Raw genomic sequence first — 12,311 nt, 5'->3', positions numbered from 1 at the left:
AGAAAGAAAGAAAGAAAGAAAGGAAGAAAGAATCAGCTAAGACTGTTCCCCTAGCCTTGGTGTTGTGAGCTGATCTAGTTTTATGTTCAGTGTTCTTGCATTTTATCCATCTTTGCCACGGATGTGGATTAATATAATCAGGCGTTATATCCATCTGAAATATTGATAGATCATGAGTTCATAGCCACCAGGTTCCACCTGAGTGCCATTCCCTGGTGTGAGGATCATTACTTTCTCCATTAGAAACATAACTTTTGCTCTACTGTTAACATTGCTTTCTCTGCAACTATATTCTGTTAAAGTGACACTGACTCCTCAATATGGGGAACAAGGAGGAAACATTTTTAGAACAAGGAGGGAAAGACTGGGAATCAAGCTGTTCTTGCTGCAGAGCTCGTTCATACTCCACATAGCAGGGGGTGGGTGGGAAGGAAGTGGGCGACGTCTGCTTTGCACACAAGTGCTGGCAAGCTTACGAGCAAGCTGAGAGGACACCAGAATGACAAGAGTCAGAGGGATTGCTTGATGTGTCTACCAATATCCATTCTTCCCATCTTCCAAAAATGGAACCTCAAGTTTGGCACAAATCCACTCAAAATAAAAACAATAATCCTTATGTTAGGAATTAGGATATGAGTCTAAATTGTAGGTACAACTCCTCGCCATGTACTTAAAATAAACGGGAGTTCCTCTCCTGCTCCCTTTCCTCCCTCCCCACCAGAAGGAAGGCATAATGATGTCACACCATGGATTGTGAAGGTTGTATGGCATCCTAGGGATGAGGAAACATCTATTTAAGGGGCTGAAAGCTATGACTTCTGGCTCACAGACTCCCTGTGGACTTTTTTTGTGCACATACTTGTACAAAACTGAGAAATACATTTGTTTCACTATAAAGACACCTGTAAAACACTTTGTTTAGCTCTTTGGTTACAAGCAATTTGACAGATATGCTAATTTGTGGAGAGGGCATGTCCCCATATTGAGGAGTCTCACTTTAACAGAATATAGTTGCAAAGAAAGAAATAACAACAGTCCAGCAAGGGTGGTGTTTCCAGTGGAAAGCAATGATTTTCACTCTGGTAAATGGCACTCAGACAAAACCTGGTGGCTATGAACTCATGATCTATCAATATTTCTAACTGGTATAATTCCTGTTCATATTAATCACAGCCATGGCAAAGATGGATAGAAATGCAAGAACACTAACTAAACAGAAAACTAGATCAGCTCACAACACCAAGACATAACAGTCTAATCTGATAGTGGAAGGGAAGGTGCAGAAATACAAATCACTGAAGTTTCAGTCTACACATCAAAATGGGATGTTTAAAATTCATGTGGTCACATGTCTGGGGACAACAATCTTGTGCCTCTAAATAGCCCATAAGCATATCAAGTGTATAGCTCAGCGTAATAACGGATGTTCACAACGATATTTCTGAATCATTCTATTTTGGAAGGCATGGAAGTAATTCATTTATAAGTATTTTCAGAACATTAGTCATCTTGAAACTTTGCTTGTTTGAAATATCTCAGTCCATGTGACACCGTGTACATAAATCATGCCACACAGATCACTGTTAGATAAATACATATTTGGGTAGCCTGTGTGTGGTCAGTATTTATAGTCTCGGGTTTTCTATCTCTACGTTTTCAGGCCTTGCCCAGAGATACTGACATAGAGATGAAATGTGTACCCTGAATGTGGATGTAGACATTTCTGCTGTCAGGAAACTTCCCCTCTAGTTGAGACACAAACACAGAGATCATTACAACTTGGATCACACCTCTATGTGGGAGAAAGACATATGTGATATTGATAAATGAAAAGAAAAATCACCATCCACAAAATAAAAGGTGCTCTAATGAAATTAGACAAACCACCTGAAGGGACATTGGGCAAAGATGATGAATTAGTGAAGCCAATCTCATAATGAAAGTGAAAAGATGTCCCTGCCCATCACACACCTAGAGAACACAAATCAGGGTAGCAATGCAACACCTCTTACCTTCAAGGTTCATCACACATGCTGCCAGCAAGTAAGAGAATGGTCACTTTGCACGCATGCTGGGAAATGCAAATTCATGCGTTCCTTAGAAAGTAGCATGGTGCCATCTACTATGCTTTAAAAGAGGCCTACCGTTCCACTGAGAGAAATTACCTTTGGGGATATGCTCATACAAGTTGGAGCATCAGTAGAAACAGTCAATGCACAAGGCTGCAATTTCAACATTGATTGTAAAAAAATGTCAACCAAATGAAGTTCCTGTCAGTACAAAAATGGTTGAAATATATGTGGCATATTCCTTCTATTAAAAATTATATAGTCATTAACAACAACAGTGTATCTATATTTAGTGACTCGAGGGTCTCTCTCTCTTTCTCTCCATCTCCATCTCCCTCTCTCCCTCTCTCTCTTCCCCCTCTCTCTTTCTCACTCGCTCTCTCGCTCTGTGTGTGTGTGTGTTTAAATACACATATGTATAAATGATAACAGAAGAAAACATTTAGGTCACTAAGTTACTTTGTAAACAATCAGAAATCTATGAGAAAGTAGATGTCTGAGATAAAATTATAAACTTAATTATACCAACAAATGTTGTTTAAGTGTACATGCACATATATGTTAATATAAATACATAAGAGTCACAAAAGGATGGTACGATGGCTAATACAAATTCTGGAATTCAAGTGAATTTTTCTAGGATCTTATTTTTCTATACCCCATTTTACAACTGATTAATATCACTTATATGTTATAAAATGATAAAGAAACAAAACTGCCCACATCAGTGGTGATCCACATTGGTCCTGCAGGCCAAGGTAGCTAACCTCAGATGTAAGAGACAGGGTATGAGGGAAAGGATGGGATGTGGGCAGGAAAAACTGTGTAAGTAAAAGTATACTTTCAGGGGAGAAAGAAATCAGGGCTCACCCAAGGCATGCCAGCTTAGAATCAGCAACCAGTTCAAAGATGCAAGTGAAGAGTTAAGTTCATGTGTGTGATAGATCCAAAAGCTGGGAAACAGAGATGGTCACCACTACGCACTTACAAGATGATCTTTCCTTAACACTGACAAATGAAAAGAGCGAGGCTTTTAGCCAGCTCCACAAATGGACAAATATTTTGAGTGCTTAGGACTCTGTCCATGGTGACACCATGTGTTACACTCCAATGTAAACTTCAGTTTGGTAACATTTTCATTTTAAACCCCCCTTCCTGTCAGTTTCCAACTTGCCTGTAAATATTTGCTTGGAGAAAATGTCACCAAAAGATCTAAGCTCAAGAAGAAAAAAAAATAAAAAATAAAAGCAAGGAAAAAAAAGGTCATTTTGAAACAAGAAGCTGCTGCATTTTGCATGTTAACTAAACAAGAAGTCTTAAGATCTGTGGCTCAGAGCTCATTTCAGGAAAAAAATGCTTTTATTTATTAAAAGCCTATGAATACAAATGAATTCTATATTTGGTATTTGCACTTGTTTAATTCTGCCTCCCCCCCGCCCCTTCTGAGATAGAAATCACATGTGCTTTGCCAGGTGAATTAAAAGGTTGTCTGATGTCACCAGGCCACCTGTTGTCACAGTGTGGCTATTGGAGGAATCTCAATACTTGATAAGTATTCTGGCACTATTGCCAATATGAAAGGATTCTGTGTATCACTAATGATACCACTTCCTGTCTCAAAACCAGAAAGTGACACACCATGGTCCTCAGTAGCTATGCCAACCTGAGAAATGCTCTTCCCTCTGTCACAAGGTGTCTTTCGATTTAACCCAGGCTTCAAATCACAAGGGACCCAATTTACCTATTCCCTTCTCTCTATTAGAATACACGGCAGGCGATGCTATTATTACATTTCTAAGGAATTGAAAGAGATAAACAAAACATCAGGCAGCTCTTCATATACCTGACAGCTCAATAGAAGGGAAAGACAGTAGGAAAAACTCAGGTCAGTAAAACACGTCTTTTCAGACAGTGGTCCCACTGAGCACTGAGATAATAGAAAAAATACAAGGACAAGCCCATGCTTTCATGCTTCGCTGGGCATGCATGCTAAGGGCAGCAAGAAGGACCCCTGGAAAAAGCCTAGGGAAAAGAACTGAAAACAGATGATAACACCAAACCTAAAGAGTCCCAATTCCAATCCTAGTATCAGTAGACACGAGGCTCACAGCCTTCTGGAACTTCAGTTACTTAATAGGAAAATATGAGATTGCTTTGAAATGATAGGATAGTATGAAAAATACTCATAAGCAAAAGATAAAACACACTCAGTAGAGACAGATGTTGTGAAACCACCAACAATAACTCTCCTGCTGCTGCTGCTGCTGCTGCTGCTGCTGCTGCTGCTGCTGCTGCTGCTGCTGCTGCAGTGGCGGTGTACTGGTGGTGCTGGTGGTAATGATAATGATGAAGGTGGTAGTTAACAATGGTGATAATGAAGGTGAAGTACTAGGAAACTGTAGGATCTTGCATAACTCCTAGAATCATATACAACTGAGCAGTGAGGAGCACAAGCTACTTGTGTTGAAAGCCCAGCTCCACTGGTTGGCATCTCATGTTCCTCCCATACAGAAATGTGAGATGAACCAGGTGGCACATCTGCAGCCTAGAGAGCAGAACCTTGCAGAGAATAAATGTCTCCTCTTAAATGGAGGACTTGGGCAGAAGGCTCCATGTGCCATGGAGTAAGGATGAGCAATCCAGAAGCAGTTCAGCAGAGTGGGAAGATCACAGACTCCGGGACCAGAGGGGCTTGAGTCCAGATGCAGGCTCTTCCATGCACCAGCTATATGTATGATCTAGGACAAGGTGCTCGATGTCTCTGATTCTTAGCTACTTTTCTATTCATTATAATCTCAGAAAACACTTCATCATTGCCAGGCTGGCGCTGTTTAACTAAGGATAAAGTGAAGACCTTAACACTATTCACAGGATTAATATGAGGATAGAATGAGAGCAGTAAGATGCACATTCAACCAAGTCTGACTTACAGCAAGGTGTCAGTCAGTGGAGCTACAGTGCGGTACTCTACTCATAAGACAGATGATGCTATCAAATCCAAGCTCTGGGGGCCTCTAGCACCCATGGTCTCTCTGACAAAGTATCCCAATTCTTAAATTACAATGGTCCCTTATGACCTGAAGTCACATCTACAGCTATTCACCAATGTCTCAAGCCACATGGTCCTTATTCAAAGACCTCAAAATGCAGTTGAATTAAACTAGAGAACACAGGACAACTTAATAAGATTGTCCCAGAAAATGTTGACTCTTCTAGTGCTTCAGTCTCCAGACATAAGTGCCAGTAAGTCCATCCCTTTCCAGGAGGAAACTTCATATTCATCGGAGTCACTATGATCAAGTGAAAGCAGAAACTACCCTACTCCTCCTCTCTGGGATCAGCTATTGCATGCAAGGACTCATGGGCTCAAATACCTGGGCTCTGCATCCTCTTGTCGCTAGGGACTTGACTAATGCATACTTATTTGTTATACATATATTATTTTTCTGTAAAAAGTAATTGACGAGCCGGGCGTGGTGGAGCATGCCTTTAATCCCAGCACTTGGGAGGCAGAGGCAGGCGGATTTCTGAGTTCGAGGCCAGCCTGGTCTACAATGTGAGTTCCAGGACAGCCAGGGCTATACAAAAAAACCCTGTCTCAAAAAAAAAAAAAAAAAAAAAAAAAAAAAAAAAAAAGAAAGAAAGAAAAAGGGAAATTGACCCCTGTTTTAGTTACTTTTCTATTGCTGTGAAGAGATACAATGGCCAGGGCTACTTGTAGAAGAAAGAGTTTGCTGGCCGTTATAGTTTCAGAGGGCAAGTCCATGACAACAAGAATGGCAGCAGACAGGTAGGCATGGTACTGAAGCAGTAGCTGAGAGCTTATATCATCATCAATAAGCATCTTGCAGAGAAAGCTAACAAGGAATGGCATGGGCTTTTGAAACCTCAAAGCCCATGCCTAGTGATACACCTCTTCCACCTAGGCACACCTATCAATCCTTCCCAAATAGTTCTACCAATTAGAGACCAAGTCTTCAATATATGAGCCTATGGAGTCATTGTCATCCAAACCACCACAAAAGTTTACTGGAAATGTACCTGAAGACGTGGGCTAAGGGACACCATAAACATGTGTGCTCTGAGCAGATAGTGAGTGCATGAAACTAAATTATAATGCTTATGTATAGTGCCCTCAGATATCTAGAGAGAAAATTAGAAAGGATATAGACAATAAAATGAAGATCTGAGTTTCAACTCAGAATGTACTATCCTTTCCCTTTCTGACTTGGCCAATTGGTAGAGCCTTGTGAAGCCCATCGTTTCTCTTCTGTAAGAGTGAGGATTATGAGCCTGTCACATAGGGAATTTAATGCACTTAATGAAACTATCTAACAGAACTTGTAAAATAATCACAATTCACATTATTGTCTCATTGTTTAAAGTGCTCCCAGTGGTTTGCAGGGCTCATGCCTTCCACAGTTGCTACGCACTGCCCACATGTGTGTCCTTTGCCCTAAGGAGCACATGCATGCCTATACTCCATGATTCCCAGATATGTCCTAGTTAGGAAAATACGGCAGAAAGTCCAAGCAGCAGCACAAATGTTTAGTAGTATCTTTTCAGCATAGAGGGTAAACAGGCAAGGGAGAGATTGTTACATGTATCTTAAGTGGGAATGTGTCCCTTGAATATATGTATTCATAATATGTATGAATTCATAATAAATTCATTATACATGAATTTATTAATATATAATGAATTATATAATGAATTTAATATGAATTCATATATATTATATATATTCAAGTGACACATTGCTCACCCTCATAAACCCAGCACTCAGGCAGAAGTAGGGAGAATGCTGTGAGTTTAAAGCCAGCTTACATCCATATAGTGAGTTCTAGAACAGCAAGAAGGCTACAGAGAAATACTCTTTCCAAAAATAAAGTGGAGAGTAGAAATCAATAATGGGATAATGTCAAGGGCGCTGTCATTAGAACCCTTATGACATTAGAACATCCTAAATGAAGTGGTCATTAAACTGCAACCATATGTCTGTACTAACTGTTATGGTATGCCCTAGGATGAAGGAGGAAAATGAACTGTCCCTTTCCGTGAAGGAACATACAATCTATTGGAAGATATAGACCCTGGGAACTCCTGACGCCCACTTCAAAAACTGTATGTAACAAGGACCGAGGGAACAGGAACTCCACACAAGAAAGAGGTCTTTGAGTAATGCATCTTATAAGATGGCTCTCGAGGGGTGAGTTCAGCTCACTAGACTGAAGAACAATGAGGTGGTTTTGAAATGGGGAAAGTAGCAAAGGTCAAGATACATGTGAGATGCCAATAGGAAATGAATCTGTACACAGAAACACATAGATACAAGTGGGACATGTGTAAATATGTGAGGAGTACAATACAAGTTCTGGATGCATACAGGTCTCTGTGTTGGCATATCCAGAGGGAGTGAATGGGGGTATGGTGCTGTGGACATCTCATAGTGGGATATGGGAATAAGTAGACTTTGTGTACATATGTGAAGGTTTGTGACTCTGCTTTTATGTGTACATGTGCTTACATATTTGTAACCACACATATATATGTGTGCATGTGTGAAAATATACTGTGTGTATATTTGTGAGCAAGATTCTGCATCTATACAGGAGTGCATGTAGTGCCTAAAGTATAGCTTGGGGTACATATGTGGGATTAATGCAATATGTGCATATGCGTATGACAGTATGTGTGGCCATGTATATGTCAGGATGTGTGTTTATATAAGCATTACTGTGTGCATGTTCATGTGTGATTCTGTACACATGGGTATGTGCAGCACTGAGTGCAAGCATGTGCGTGTATATGAAATACATGCATGGAACCCTGGGAGAGAAGGAGGGAGGAGGCCAGACAGTGAAAGGCCTTGATGTCTGTGGTCAGGAATTTAAATAATATGCTCTAGGCGGTAGGGTGCCCTTTATGGTTTTGATCTGGGAAGAAATGTGATCAAAGGCATCTTTTAGAAAGATCATACCAGCTGCAGATGGGCCTGTTCCAGAGGGCAGAAGATGAGCTGGGAAGCTCAAATGATACCTGCATGTGGAGTCGGAGGCTGAAGAGGAGAGAACCCTGACTCACTTCCCATCACCTCGCTGTCCCCCTTTATTTCCCCAAGGCTAAATAAATAATACACTTAAAAAGTGAAACAAGTAGTCCGTTCCATGGATGAACATCCCCAAGCAAACACCTCCTTCCTATCATTACATGCTCAGCCTGGATTGACTCAGTCAAAATCAAGCCTTCTATGAGGCATGGCAACACTGCCTTGCAAACACATCAGGTCTGGCCCCCATTACACCAACAGAAAACTCCAGGCAAGGATGAGAGATGGAGCCACACTTATTTAGTAACTGTCCCACCCTGTCAAGGGTGCGCTCGCAGCAACAAGATTCGCTGGAACAACTCCTGTGCAGCTTGAGATTCTCTCACTTTTTTCTTTCAAGTCAGAAGACAGGACAAGACTTGCTTCATACAAGCACTATTCTCTTGGTGCTAATGTTACTGTTTTCTGTTCCTGTCCCCGAATCCCCTTCTCCCAACTTCTCTCCCCATCTCTTTCCGCTTTCCCACTCTCTGGCATATCTGAAATCTTGAGCTTTCTCTGTCTCTTCTCACCAATGCCATGCCACCCCCACCCCTTTGCATCTTTCTTTCCCTCTCTCCTCTTTCTCATCCCATATCTCTTCCTACTATTAAAGAAAAATAAAGTCAATTTTAGAAAAAAGAGCAAGGTCTTGGCTAGCACCAGAATCTACAACAAATATCATGACTGCAAAGCAACTGGCTGAGTCCAACTTCTAGGGGGAAAAAAATCTCGACAAACTGCAAGTACTGAAGGGTAGCCACTATGGCCAGCAGCTGCCCCTGGATACCAGTATCACTAGGCACTCTTCTAGCTGACCAATTCCTATTTGCTAAGTCGCCCCTGTCAGCCCCAGCCAGCCCCAGCCAGCCCCAGCCAGCCCCAGCCAGCCTCAGCCAGCCTCAGCCAGCCCCAGCCAGCCCCAGCCAGCCCCAGCCAACCCTCTCTCTCTGCACTCAGAAGGAGGTAGCCCTGCTGTCACAGTGTACTGGCTAGCTACTCCTCCCATCCAGCACAGCAATGGGGGTGCGGGGGTGGAGGGGAGCAGCCATAAAATTCAGAACCAGCTACTGTCAGCACTGCAGGCGCTGCGAGACCACTGGGTCCAGCCCTCATCACATCACGCTAGAGAACGGAGCCCTGACATTGAACGCCAAAGGGATCCATTACTCGAAACCTCAAACATAGGACCTGTTGCAAAATCTTGTCTGTCTGATGAAGCACCTCCAGGTTTTTAGCCTTCTGAATAGGATTCTACTACCTTATAAGCAGGTGCCTAAACAGACAGAAGCAGCTTAAGCTTGACACATAAAGGGGTTAAAAAGCACGTTGCCTTTGGAATCCACTGCATGCACCCTGCAAAGGAGCTGTTGATCATGGAAGTGTATAGAAGAGGAGCCTGCGGCGGTGGAGGGCTCTAAGCTCTGAAGACCTTTTTAATATGGCTGTATTGTAATACTGCAGTGCCAAACCCCACCAGTGGTTCCAAAAAAGAAAGGGGGGAAAAGCCTCACTATGCAGCAGAACTTCCCAGTCCTGGAAACAGATTGTCTCCCTTTTGCTCCCATTTAATAACGGCTTTATTTAGCACAACCGGGGGAGATATGTGTTCTGCTAAGCAGTGTACAGAAAGCTCTGTCTGCAATGATGCGATTCTTTCTACATGAAACTAAGAGGCAGTCCCCTAAACTCAGCCTCCCGAAGCTCGGCAAAGCCACTACGAGGTGATGCGATTCGCAGAGGGAGCCGCTTGGAAGGGTGTGTGTGTGTGTGTGTGTGTGTGTGTGTGTGTGTGTGTGTGTGTTTTAGGGGGTCAGGCACGCAAGGGGACACACCTTTCCTTCAAGCCGTTGGATACACCATGTTGCCTGAAAAGTCTACCCAGACTAGTCTGTCAAGGGTTAATTTTCTCAGCAAAAACTGAAGCAAGCAAGCAAGCAAGCAAGCAAGCGCGCACACACACACACACACCACACCAAACACACACACACACACACACACACACTCCTCCGTTGACCCCCACCACCTCGGTGGGTGGTCACCATCCTCTTAATCTTAAATTCCAGAACGCACCCCCCTCTGCCGCCCCAGTACAATCATTTGGGAACAGCCCCCGTACCTGGGCTCGATTCCCACCTCATCACCGGTGGAAGCTGAGAGCCCGACATAATTATTTTCCTACAAGGTTATGCCTAATTGGCCACTAACCTAATTGATTAATCATTTCATTTTTCAAAGCAGCATCCAAGAGTCAATCTAGCGAGGAGATAGAGAAACATGTACGCAATGGTCCAAGGGATACAGACCTAGGGAAAGACCCCAGGCCAGCTAAACCTAGTAGAGGCTAGAAATGAAAACGCGGCAGAAGCAGAGAATTGCGCACGGCCACAGGAGGATCAAACCAGGAGCCTCAAAGCTGCCAGGGTCCAGCAGGCTCCAACACGGATGAAGTTGTTTTCCCCGGGGACGAAAGGGTTAAAACGACGCCGCTCCAACCCAGTCTCCTCTATGCTGGAGGGGAGCAGAATCCACCTGTCCCCTTCTTAGGCAAACCCCGCTGGTTGTCCTGAGGGTCGCCCTAGCTCTCTGGCCACAACTTGCCCCTCTGTGCGCGGCCCTTGCCTGCGCCTTTGCGCGCTACCCAAAACTTTGCGCACACTGCGGCCGCCGCCTGGCCGTTCAGCGCGGCGAAACGCGCCACCAAGTCCAAGAGCTGCGGACAGCCCTTCTGCAGCCACCACCGCTTGGCTTTGGGCTTCAGACTTTTCTTTCCTCCGCCTCCAGTCCCCATGCAGGGGCTCCCTCGTGGCTGCGGGAACGCGCCTCTCGGCCCGCAGTGGGCATTGCGGCCGCGGAGCTGCAGACCACCACCCTGCAGGGTCCATAAGGCGCCTACCCGACGGCTGGACGCCTGAAGCCACCCTTGCCCTGGCGCGCCCACCCTAGTTTCCCACGCCGCGGCCGCCAGGCGCAACACCCTCTCCTACCTTCCAGCCGCTGAAGACCACACTCTGCTCAGCCCTCTCGACTCATCATCCTCTGGCTGCAGAACAGGGCGACCGGACTCTGCTTTTGTTCCCTGGGGCGGGGAGGTCCGTGCGGGGCCAGGGAGCGGGAGATGCAACGGAGCTGGGTATCTGGAAGAAGGGAGGCTCACTCCCGGCAGCTCTAGTGGCGGCAGTAGTGGCGGCAGCAAAGGCAGCGGTGGCAGCAGCAGCAGCAGTAGAGATAGTGCCGGCTCTCTGCAGGCCACATCTTTCATACCTTATACATCACTACCGCATTCCCCCGAATAGGAGAGCCCCTCAGCATTTCGCCACCTAACTAAGGATACGAGCGCTGACAAGAGTGGCTTGACTGGACCTGGCCACAGTGCGGGCTCTGCTCAGGAAAGGAGCCTCAGCACCCAATTGCCACTCCCTCCTAAACCACCACAGCATTGCCTATAACCATCACTGGTCTCCCCGCAGCGCTCTCCTTAGGCGGTCTGTGTCTGCTCCCCAGAATGGGCTTTAGGGCAAGCAACAGCGGTTTATTGTGGAAACACATTTCCAACTGCCACTTCCCAGGGAAGGTCTTTGCACGGGAGGTTACTGCTACAGAGGCACCCTCCTGATTGCACGTGGTTTCTAGATGCCGCCTTGGGAGCAGGCTTGTGGGCACTGAGAGAGGCAGCCCGCACCAGAGGATTGAGTCCCTGTTGCTTCATCAATAAAATGGGAATCAGATGAGCTTTTCTGTGAGGTTGTGGTGAGAATATAATGAGATAAACAGAGTGGAACTCCCTAAACAAAGCTTAATTTCTTCCTTCTTCCAATGCAAGCCTGCCTTCCCTCAACAACTGTCAGCAACAATCCAGTAAATATTTGCCGTGAGCGTACCTCGGTTCTATGCCAATCCCTATTTTATAGAGTAGAGTACAGCTTGGCTTGGACTTTTCTCTCCAGTGAAGACACAGAAAATAAGTAAATCAAGAAGAGTTGTTGAGTGGTATTGATCACCAAGAGTGAAATAGATGGTGGCATGCAAGGTGAAGTGACTGGAGATGCTATTTAGTTTTTGTCAACTTGACACAAAACTTGAGTCACCTGGGAAGAGAGGCCCTCAGACTGAGATGTTGCTTCTATTATATGGGCCTGTGGGCGTGTCTTTCG

The 12,311-nt window shown here is 44.7% G+C and overlaps 1 long non-coding RNA gene across 1 annotated transcript in view; it reads left to right on the top strand.

Moving 5' to 3' along the window:
* The window catches only part of LOC110292716, a 12,397-nt gene extending 4,216 nt beyond the window's left edge, over nt 1-8,181 (top strand). The window contains exons 2-3 of the long non-coding RNA XR_002377739.2: nt 7,096-7,278; nt 8,039-8,181. This is a non-coding gene — a long non-coding RNA (uncharacterized LOC110292716). The remainder of the gene's footprint in view (nt 1-7,095; nt 7,279-8,038) is intronic.
* The last annotated feature ends 4,130 nt before the right edge of the window (nt 8,182-12,311 follow it).

This window comes from Mus caroli, chromosome 4, assembly GCF_900094665.2.
Source record: "Mus caroli chromosome 4, CAROLI_EIJ_v1.1, whole genome shotgun sequence".
NCBI lineage: Eukaryota > Metazoa > Chordata > Mammalia > Rodentia > Muridae > Mus > Mus caroli.
The sequence above is the reverse complement of the archived record's forward strand: the minus strand, read 5'-3'. Positions and strand labels throughout refer to the sequence as shown.